The 12,011-nt window shown below is 39.6% G+C and overlaps 1 long non-coding RNA gene across 3 annotated transcripts; it reads left to right on the forward strand.

Annotated features, from left to right (window-relative positions):
• Positions 1 to 584: 584 nt before the first annotated feature.
• LOC135546531 (uncharacterized) lies at positions 585 to 10,783 on the forward strand. 3 transcript variants are annotated; one of them, XR_010456593.1, is made up of 4 exons: positions 585 to 4,547; positions 4,658 to 4,669; positions 9,757 to 9,831; positions 10,071 to 10,783. It is a non-coding gene; the product is annotated as an uncharacterized LOC135546531 (long non-coding RNA). The 3 variants fall into 3 exon arrangements; XR_010456592.1 differs by lacking the exon at positions 4,658 to 4,669; XR_010456590.1 differs by lacking the exons at positions 585 to 4,547; positions 4,658 to 4,669 and having other exon boundaries at positions 7,439 to 9,831.
• Positions 10,784 to 12,011: the final 1,228 nt, after the last annotated feature.

Below are 12,011 nucleotides of genomic sequence, written 5' to 3' on the forward strand. Positions count from 1 at the left end.
AACTTTTTCCACCGATACCACACATTCCATAATTGTTTGCCCTCCTGTACACTTTTCACATATAGGCATCTCCCTCCTACACACTGCTGCAACATGCCCATAAACTTGACACCTAAAACACTACTATTTTCGGGAAACAAAAGCTCTCACGGTATAACTGACTCTTCCTGCCCTGACCTTATCTGGCAAAGACTCCACATAAACACTCAGCATGACAAAGTCTTCTGTTTCCCCACACTCTCCACCAGATCTACGTCTCACCTAACTGCATCTGTCACAGACACCGGGAATATAAACAAATGCGTTTAGAAGGACTGCCAGTGCGAATTGACTTATTGCACATCAAGGCAGGCTTTCCCTAACGGAAAAATTCAAATAAATTATAGAACGAGCAAATAGGATCTCACTATCTCGTGCTTGACTCTGCCCACCTCCTTGATCCAATTGGAAACGAGAGGCTTTATATTGCTCAAAAATATTTGCTCCAAATATGCAGTTACCCGTTATTTGAATCTGGAGCGAGAAAGGCGCACCCGGAATCATAACGCCTGAGTAGAGTTTCCACATCCGGTTTTCAGCGGAAAAGGAAGCTCGTTTACGCGGAATCACAGCATGTCTACGTTTTTTTGTGACTAAGATTTTAGCCAAGTGTTTAGAATGATTTTCTAATGCCTCGATACGCAGCGTCGAACTCAAAACATTCAGTTTACATTTTCGGAATAAGCTAACCAGTTACCCACCTGGAAGTACTTTGTCGTAGGAACAACTTTTTTTCTAATTCCAAACTGTCGTATGGAAGGTTTAGGGGTACCTGCAAAATCAAGGTAGCTACAGTAATTGCTAACTAACGTTAGCTAGTTGAGCTACTCTATTTGATCTGAGCCATTAGTCTATGACAAACAATAGGTTACTCCATGTACAGATAATTCATGTATTGCAATCAATGCGCCCTTGCAATTGTCATATTTGCCGTCAATATAGACTTCAATACATAGCTAGTTAGCAAGATGATTTGGCTACTTGGTGGTACTCACTATTCGTTTATGTTATGTGCCAAGTCTCATTGGATCTAACATTACTGCAGTGAGATGCAAGTTAAGATTATTCAGTAGCCTGAGGCTAGGGTGGACTCCCTTGGTCAGTTGGTATAAGCCTAACAATACACTTGGAATCAACTGTAGTTACACCACTATCTAATATTACAGAACATATTTCCTCAGAATTTTCACTGTTGTAAAAGGGCTTTATAAAAATCAATTGGATTGATATGCTTAAGGAGATAGGCCTGGTCAGCTACTTGGACATTACTAGGTCTAACCAAACAATATTTAAGTTGACCCTGGGTGTCACCCAGATAGCTAGTTTAGTTGGTGTGAGATGGATGTAGATATAAAGCCAGAGGAGGATGAGGTGGAGATATCCCCAGCTGTCATTTTGTCTGACTCTTTTGATGCAAGTTATTCATATACCGAAAATGGATATGGCACAGCAAAACAACGGCTTATTTGTAATCTGTTAGAAGATACAAAATCAAATGATAGGGAGATTAAAATGAATTCAACAAAAGTTGGTGATCCACTTCAAACAGCTGTAAATGTGGGTGGTAAAGGTGTTGTTCGTGTTCACACAGAACAGGATAGACCAAGCACCCCTGTAGGGAATTTAATCAAAGAGGAGTCATGTTTTTACATGTCACCCAGTGATATTCAGATTGGAAAAGTATGTACCTTGTCTCAGTCTGTCCTGGTCAGCAACATTAAACAGGCAAATGTGATGCCCTTTGCAGAGGAGGTGGTGAAAAACTGCTACCCCTTGTGCAAAGAAATAGGTGTGGAATTTGATGTGAGATCCAAACCGGCATCCAAAACAAAACTTGACTCACAGTTACTGACAAATGGCGTAATGTATGAGGTTCATAAGTTTGCAAAAAATACAAAAAGGAGTTATATGTATACCGTCTATAATATTCTGAAATATAATTTTGATGTACGTTTTCAAAATCAGAAACGCTGTCAAAATGCCATACATATTGCATCTAAACTCAAACGAATGGTCAAACGGAAACATGTCGCAGATAAAGACTTTTCAAAAGAAGTGTTTATAATACCGCTTGTGACTAGACAATACAAGAAAAAAGAAGCTAATCCACCTGCAAGATTGTCAAAAAGACAATTGGATTTGAAAGGGATACAAGAGGCAGATGATACAGAGGAGAAGATGAACTATCAGAAGATGGTTAACAAGACCGATTTGAAATATTTGGTCGCTGATGCAAGGACTGTATGGTCTCTGCATGCTGAAGAGATCATCTCTATCGAAACAGATGAAACTGTCAAGCTTGGCCAAGATAATGGACCCACTGACTTCTGCTTAAAGGAGTCTGACGTTCACTCTGGGGTCACAGAGCAAACCCCATGCCCAGAGAACTACCAAGTTGACATTTGCAGGAAAATGATCAATGAAATTGTTACGAGTGGTGAAATGCAACAGATGAGATGGATTTTTGTAACCTTTTCAAAGTGTTTTGGTGCTGGGACTGGTTCCGAAAAGAAATTTGAACAAATCCTCGCTGAATACAGATCAGACATCCTACCACTGATGGTTGAGAAATATTGTGGCTTTAGTTCCACTGAAAAGACAATGATGTGCCTTGTAAGTCAGCTCTTCTGTGGCTTACATTTGATTGATGGCTTTGCTCACCAGGCAAAAACAAGTCTTCTACTTTGGGAAAATATGATTTTAGGAGATAAAGAAGTAGGAGTCCATATTTCCCCTAACATTGGGACAACAGAGTTGGAGTCTGGAACAGTGCGTTTGGTGAGTTCTGTGAGTGATGCTGTGCAAGAGCTTGGATGGGCAGAGGACGGTCAGCTTGTTCCGTTCGAAACCTTTTTGACCAGCAAAAAAGAATTTGATGAAGTTCCTTTGTCTCTATCCATTGGACACAGAATAGATGGTCTGTTCCATAATTCTGCTGGGGTGTATAGCATCCATGATGATTTGGTTGAGTTTACCAGTACGTACGGAGCTGAGAGTAGTTTGCTTGCGGCAGTTGTTGCTGATTTGGAGGTTCAACAGTTCAAGGCCGGATGCAGAGCTCTGGGTCTGGTTTCCAAGCTTATCATTGATCCTCTCTGGAGAGCCTTAACTTTGAAGGGAAACGTGTTGGAGATGGAAGAAAGATACCAAACCCTTGTTACCAAACTCAAGGAATGGCAGGAAGATGGGAGAGGCCTTGTTAAAGGAAATGCATGCTTGTTTGATGACATTGAGGTACCCAAGAACCTTGTGTTTGACAGGCTTACCATGTGGACCGACACAGACTTTTTTGAGTTGACTGTTCAGGTTGTTGAGTTGATCCTAGCCAGTTTTCTGAAGGTATGTTCTATGATGCGTCCAGTCGATCCAGAGCTCCTGTCAAAGAAAAATGATAGCTTCAGAAAGGATTTTGCAATATTAGATCAATTGCAAAAAGCTAAGTCAAATGCAGTCAGTATTGCCATTGAAGGCATGGACATGTGCAAGAAGAATCACACTTGGGAATGGCTGTACTTTTTAGATGAACCAAAAATAGTGTCAATGAGGAAAACATTCCAGACAGTGTAGGCAAAGGAAGAAGAAAAGCTCTCTGCCACACCTGCAGAAGAATAAAAATTGTAAAGTAATAGACATGAAAGATATGTTTATTTTATTTTATTGGTTTGGTACTTATCTATTTACTAGTAAACCACAGTACAGAACCTTTTAATAGCATGGCATCTTTCAAAAAATGCATGAATGTGCTATTTTTCTAGCGCCTTGTGTTCAAGTAAACAGCAATGCAACCTCAGATAAGTTCAGACAAGTAGATTAAAAGTATAATATAGTTAGTTACATTGTATACCTATTTTGTGGTATACTGTATAGCCTAAATATGTTCAAACATGGTGTCAGTAAATGTTGAATGTCGAATAACACTTATCCATTTGGTACCACATGTGAATGGTTCCACATGCTTACCTGTTTATATTGTTTGAAATCCAATGTAGAGGGTTTTCACGAAGTGTGCTGTCAGGAAAAGTGTAGAGGCTTTGTCACAATAGTTGAATTTGCAGATTCCCTTGGCCTTCTATTCACCTTTGATGCCTGGTCTTGTTTATGAAAAAAAGAACATGATCATTTAGAGAGGAGACCAGTTGTTATTTTAGTGTTATTAGCTTATTTCTGGACCATTTGTTTTGTTTGACCTTTGAATTGCCTACTTGAATGGTCAACTTACATATAAAGAAGATGGAGAGCAAGGCTCTGAAAGTTGTCAACTTTTCCATTGTCAAAACGAGTTATGCTTTGTTTTATTTTATTTTTTTAAATACATTTTTAAATCATATTTTTGTTATCCATTTTTGAGAGCCTGTTTTATCTCTATTTTTGTTGGAGATCAAGATGTTTTCATTAGGACAAATGCACTGCAGTGCTTTTCTATCTGCTACAGCATTCAACGTTGCACATTTCTGTAGACTTCCGGAAGAACATGCTTTTATATATAAACATCAAATAATTTGCAAAAGGTGAGAGCTTCATTCACTTCAAACTATTCACTGTTTCAATTAAGTAGCTATTTAGTTTCTTCCGTTTTTCTGTTTTGTTTACTATGACCATGCATTCTGTCTTTCTGCAGGCAGAGTTCCAGGTTTGTGATGTCCACCATGAAAGATTCTTATTGAAGTTGAACCAGTGACTGTGTGTACCAGTGTTTCCTCAGGAAATGTTGTTAGCTGTGGGGGAAAAATTAGCGGGGATGGGGGGGCTCTGGGGACCTCCCTGGAAAACAAAATATGTGTAAGTACTCTGAACCTTGGTTCTGGTGACTTTTTAAAAGAAAAAAACTCAAAGGGAGAGGGACAAAGAGGATCTACATTTAAATGTTCTTACTTGTTTCATTGCAGAGAAGTCCCTCTCACAATTAACGGAAGACACTGGTATAGTCAGTGTGATTGCTGCCAACTGTGAGGCCAGCTTTGTCATTGCCGTCAGCTTGTCCAACCCCTGAAATACATGAAAAACTAAAATATGTACAACATTAAACAAGAGCCAACAGAGTGGTAGTTCAACAGGAAAAAGTGTTCGGCAACACTGGCCTATAATGTTCTCATCAAAAGATTGTCACACTCATGCCATACCTTGAATGCTTCAACTAGCACATGTTGCTTCTAAAAGAGGGCCACTCTTGCAGCATAGCAGCCCCTGGCTCTTGCAAGAACTGCCTGGAGATGAGGGTCAGGTTAAAGATGTTTATTCTGCATTACGAAATCCTCGTTGACCCACTGTGCTGTCAGCCTCAGCATGCTCATTGGGCTGACATCGCTGGTCCAAATGTAATTCGTGAAGCTAATAGCAGTGAAGCCCATAGCAAGTAGCTCATGGATGTGCGTTTCAACAATGCTGTGTAACTCCGGTAGGGCAACATCTGAAAAATAGTGCCTACTTGGTAGTATGTACCGGTGCTCGAACCAGTTCGGTGAAAGTCTACATCATCCACGACAAAGAACGGTTGATTGTCAAGGGCAATGAATTCCATTATCTTGGTGTTAATGGGTTTCGCCTTTGAGTTGTCTCGCTGAAATGTTCTTAGTCTTTCAAATGACTTGCTTGACTTGAACATGTTTAGTTGTTGGAAGTGTGCGCTTAGTTTTGTTATGCTTTTGTTCTAAGTAGGGGGTTGATGCACTTTCAAATTAGTAATTTGGTTTGTGGTATAGAAAGATTTCACTTTCTCCCCCCCTCTGGAAATATATATATATACAGTACCTTGCGAAAGTATTCGGCTCCCTTGAACTTTGCGACCTTTTGCCACATTTCAGGCTTCAAACATAAAGATATACAACTGTATTTTTTTGTGAAGAATCAACTACAAGTGGGACACAATCATGAAGTGGAACGACATTTATTGGATATTTCAAACTTTTTTAACAAATCAAAAACTGAAAAATTGGGCGTGCAAAATTATTCAGCCCCCTTAAGTTAATACTTTGTAGGGCCACCTTTTGCTGCGATTACAGCTGTAAGTCGCTTGGGGTATGTCTCTATCAGTTTTGCACATCGAGAGACTGAAAATGTTTTCCCATTCCTCCTTGCAAAACAGCTCGAGCTCAGTGAGGTTGGATGGAGAGCATTTGTGAACAGCAGTTTTCAGTTCTTTCCACAGATTCTCGATTGAATTCAGGTCTGGACTTTGACTTGGCCATTCTAACACCTGGATATGTTTATTTTTGAACCATTCCATTGTAGATTTTGCTTTATGTTTTGGATCATTGTCTTGTTGGAAGACAAATCTCCGTCCCAGTCTCAGGTCTTTTGCAGACTCCATCAGGTTTTCTTCCAGAATGGTCCTGCATTTGGCTCCATCCATCTTCCCATCAATTTTAACCATCTTCCCTGTCCCTGCTGAAGAAAAGCAGGCCCAAACCATGATGCTGCCACCACCATGTTTGACAGTGGGTATGGTGTGTTCAGGGTGATGAGCTGTGTTGCTTTTACGCCAAACATGACGTTTTGCATTGTTGCCAAAAAGTTCAATTTTGATTTCATCTGACTAGAGCACCTTCTTCCACATGTCTGGTGTGTCTCCCAGGTGGCTTGTGGCAAACTTTAAACGACACTTTTTATGGATATCTTTAAGAAATGGCTTTCTTCTTGCCACTCTTCCATAAAGGCCAGATTTGTGCAATATACGACTGATTGTTGTCCTATGGACAGAGTCTCCCACCTCAGCTGTAGATCTCTGCAGTTCATCCAGAGTGATCATGGGCCTCTTGGCTGCATCTCTGATCAGTCTTCTCCTTGTATGAGCTGAAAGTTTAGAGGGACGGCCAGGTCTTGGTAGATTTGCAGTGGTCTGATACTCCTTCCATTTCAATATTACCGCTTGCACAGTGCTCCTTGGGATGTTTAAAGCTTGGGAAATCTTTTTGTATCCAAATCCGGCTTTAAACTTCTTCACAACAGTATCTCGGACCTGCCTGGTGTGTTCCTTGTTCTTCATGATGCTCTCTGCGCTTTTAACGGACCTCTGAGACTATCACAGTGCAGGTGCATTTATACGGAGACTTAATTACACACAGGTGGATTGTATTTATCATCATTAGTCATTTAGGTCAACATTGGATCATTCAGAGATCCTCACTGAACTTCTGGAGAGAGTTTACTGCACTGAAAGTAAAGGGGCTGAATAATTTTGCACGCCCAATTTTTCAGTTTTTGATTTGTTAAAAAAGTTTGAAATATCCAATAAATGTCGTTCCACTTCATGATTGTGTCCCACTTGTTGTTGATTCTTCACAAAAAAATAGTTTTATATCTTTATGTTTGAAGCCTGAAATGTGGCAAAAGGTCACAAAGTTCAAGGGGGCCGAATACTTTCGCAAGGCACTATATATATATATATATATTTCACCTTTATTTAACCAGGTAGGCTAGTTGAGAACAACTTCTCATTTGCAACTGCGACCTGGCCAAGATAAAGCATAGCAGTGTGAACAGACAACACAGTTACACATGGAGTAAACAATAAACAAGTCAATAACATAGTAGAAAAAAAAAAATCTATATACATTGTGTGCAAAAGGCATGAAGAGGTAGGCAATAAATGGGCCATAGGAGTGAATAATTACAATTTAGCAGATTAACACTGGAGTGATAAATGATCAGATGAACATGTGCAGGTAGAGATACTGGTGTGCAAAAGTGCAGAAAAGTAAATCAAATAAAAATAGTGTGGGGATGAGGTAGGTAAATTGGGTGGGCTATATACGGATGGACTATGTACAGCTGCAGCGATCGGTTAGCTGCTCAGATAGCAGATGTTTAAAGTTGGTGAGGGAGATAAAAGTCTCCGTAAATAATAACAGCACAAATGTTGCATACTTCAAAATAGATCCACACAGCTGACGACGTGGGCTTGGCTAGGAATGCTGTGTTGCATGTGTAATGCTGTATTTTTTGTGGCGTCATTACCACATCTACATACGTTATATAGGTACCCACGTCAGCTTTGACATCGGTTTTGCACATTGGCGTTAAACTAGACATCGGGCTGATGTGGCCGTTTGTGGCTAATATTGGCCAATTCCGATATGCTTACCGATATAACGTGCATCCCTAGAAATAATAGAAAAGTGAAACATGAAATAATAGATACACAATGTGTAATGATAACATGGCTATATACAAGGGGTACCAGTACCGAGTTGATGTGCAGTGATATGAGGTAATTGAGGTATATACTGTATGTACATATAACTAGGAATAAAGTGACCGATAGTAAACAGTAGCAGCAGCGTATGTGATGAGTTAAAAAAAAGTTTGTTCAGGTAACTATTTAACTAACTATTTAGCTTATGGCTTGGGGGTAGAAGCTGTTCAGGGTCCTGTTGGCTTGGGTGGTTGGAATCTTTCTCTGACACCACCTGGGGTACAGGTCCTGGTATGGAGCTCGGCCCCAGTGATGTACTGGGCCATCTGCACTACCCTTAGCGCTTTGCAGTGCCGTACCAAGCGGTGACGCAGCCAGTCATGCTCTTCTCAATGATCCGTCAAGACTGCAGGCAGTATTTTTTACCTCTACAGTGTAGAGTCAACCATGTGGTGAAATAAAACATTCCACATTGTTACTCAGATTTATGCATCACTGGTGGGGAGCTAGTTTCTGGATCAAAAATATATGCAAGTAATGCTGTGAGTTGGGATTTGATATCTTTTTACAATGATGAACACTGTCACTAGGCCAGAATAAAGTGGATATTCATATCCTCTCATGAGGAGGTCAATGAGGTATTGAGGTTGCAAGTTCAAATCACCGAGCTGACAAGGTACAAATCTGTCGTTCTGCCCCTGAACAGGCAGTTAACCCACTGTTCCTAGGCCGTCATTGAAAATAAGAATTTGTTCTGATCTGACTTGCCTAGTTAAATAAAGGTAAAATAATTTTATTAATTTGCTTGATCTAATAATTTCATATATGTGTATTCACAGGTGATGCGTATGTTTCTCTTTCAACTTGATGCATGCTATTTGAATCTGGGTGTACAACAGCTCTTTTCAGGGTCCAGTTTGTGATCCCCAAAAATGTATTAGTAGTGACTTTCTTCTTGTGAGTTTCACTTATTTTTTTGTGCTGTCTACTAACTTTCCTGACGGTTTGAATATTCATGAAACATTATTATAATCTTTGGCTCTGCTCCTTATGTTTATTCACATATCCTCTGCTTGAAACAATTACGGGATGTGAATTCTGATTCTGTCCTCAACTTGTTGACCTGCTCTGAGGTTGTTGGACACCACTGTTGCACCTTCAGCCATTACTTTTTTTCATGACTGACCTCAAGGCGCAGGAGGTGTTTTAAGGTTTGCCGTCGGACACAAACTATTCAGAGTCTGTTGTGAATGACAAAGATATCCAGTAATTTCTAATTATTTATAATGTATGACAATAGTAGTGAAACACTAGCACTACTCGAGAAATTATTAATGACATTCTGTGGCGGTAGTCAGCCTAGAGGTTTGAGATGTGGATCAGTTACTGATGCGTGGCTTGTGTTATTTCCCAGCTGCCCTCTGTGTCGTGCCCTTTAGCTGGGCACATATTCCCCAAAATGTTCCATGGTGGTGTGTTGCGGCTGACCTGGTGCCGCTGCACGTGTGTTTTGTGGGGTTGGGAAAGGCTAAAGACAAAGTACAATTTCTGAAAAAAGGACAAAGCATTATCCTGTTGTATTTTAGGTATAGGAGGAGGTCTGGTGCAGTGGGGTGTTCCAGGTCCGCAACACTTGAGGAGAAAACGTCTTAATCATGATGGTAAGGGAAGCTTGTGACTGTACATGTCATATTCACTGTGTGGACCTCTATGAATCATTACTTAAATAGGAGCAATATACTGTAGCTAGGGACAGTTAGCTGCTTGCACATACAATAAATATTTGTACAACTTTCTACAAATTATCTTGCCACTGTAAATGCTCAAAAACATGATGGTTCTTATCACACTAAAAGCGATCTTGATGATTAAATTATTTGTGTTGCTCCTTCCTTCACAGGTTCTCTGCTTGCCATACTAGAGAGACACACTCTGTTTCCGTCCTCAACTTGCGGACCTGCCCTGAGGATGTTATACACCACTATTGCGCCTACAGTCATGTTGATTTCCGACTGGTTGTCTTTGGACTACATGCCTTGGGCTGACTGACCTGAACCTTTACCAGGACAGAAATACAATGTTCATCACTTTCCTCATATTGGACTACTCTGATTAGTTATGAGGTCACAGAAAATAGACTCATTACTCATAAATCATTGCAGCTCACTTGACTGTGGATAGCAGAGCTCTCTGGTGTTTCACCATTTGAAATTAAACAACAAAAATGTAAATTACCATTGTTTTACACTTCTGACATATCGCAGCAGTAAGAGTAGTATTCTACCTGACTCATATAAACAACATCCTTGAGTGTTTCGTTGATTAATATGTCTTTATAAGATTGTATTCCTTTTTTACCTGTAAAAAAACCTGTAGACATGCATGATCCTGTAAATCTCACATAAATCTCACTACTTGGTATTTTTATATAGGGATTGTGAAAAATATATTTAAAGTAGTTTTGTATGGTAATTGTAAATCAAATTTGTTTTCATTGGACTAGTCCATAAGATTTTTGTTAGGATTTGTTTGTCTTCACCAACTGTTCTTAATTATGCAACCTTTTTTGTCCAATTATCTCCACGTAATACAGCCAGCTTTTCCATTATTGGTTATCTGCCTCTGTAGCCTTTATCTAAAGTTTCATTTTTTGTATTACTTTATTTTTATTGCTACTCTCTTCACATGGAGATATTAGTTATGGGATGATGATTCCATTTTGGCAACAGGTGCTTGGATAGTTGGGATTAAATAAATATTGTTACGGAAATACAAAATGTCAATATCGGTCCCACTTTAAACCAAGTACAAGTACTACATTCACAAATCATCTATAAGTGTTTGTCATACTCTATGAAGGGTTACATACCCATTTCCACTGTAGAGTGAATTGCCAAATGTGACATAACTCAATATGTATGTTCACACACCATCTGTAGAGTATGGACTATTTGTGAAGTGTTTATGAAGCCTTTATAAGTTGTACCAAAAATTATAAATACTAGTATTAATAGACTATTATTATATGTGTTTGGTGTATTAAGTGAGCTAGCACTTGTATTATGGCATTTAGGTTATGGATAATAGCTCTGGAGGAGAGGTCGAGCCATAACAAAGTAAACACTGTTGCCTCCAGTACGATAGGTGGCGATATTGCACTGTTTATCTTGACTGCAAAACAAAGAAGCAGATGCAAATGTCCAATCTGGAATATCATGGGTCATGTGCTGCATACGTGGAGTGTCTGAAAGTGGGCGTGTCAACAGAAGTGGGTGTATGGAAACCGAATCAGCTAATTGGGCAGATTTGTTGCCACTCACCATTTTGTGTGTGGGCTGCACGACAAGTAGATTGTTGACAACCATAGCATTTTAGCTATCCTTAATAACCTCATTCTCCTAACCTGCCACGTTAATTATCCAAACCTGCTACACATTTTAGCTAAGCCTAACATCTTTCCTAACCTTAACCTCATTCTACTAACATGCCACGTTAATTATCCTAACCTGCTACCTTCTTCTTTGGAATTTGTTTGGCAGATCGCATCCACCTTTTAAGTGCATACACTGCCAACTACTTTACTGGTGTGTATGAGGCAATTTACAGTCTAACTACATTACATTCTTTGATATGGTAATACAAAATTGTGAAAAAGGAAAATTTCACTCCCAACTATTAACCCTCTTAAAAAAAAAAAAAAAACACCACACCATTCCACTATTTAATTATATCTAGTCCCACACCAGACCTAATCCTGCAGCTTTTACGCAGTAAATCCTCTCAATCCCAAGTACTTCTCTGCCGCTGCCACCACAACCACTATTTTCTGTGACTTTTGATC

Source organism: Oncorhynchus masou, chromosome 1 (genome assembly GCF_036934945.1).
Source record: "Oncorhynchus masou masou isolate Uvic2021 chromosome 1, UVic_Omas_1.1, whole genome shotgun sequence".
Classification (NCBI taxonomy): Eukaryota; Metazoa; Chordata; class Actinopteri; order Salmoniformes; family Salmonidae; genus Oncorhynchus; species Oncorhynchus masou.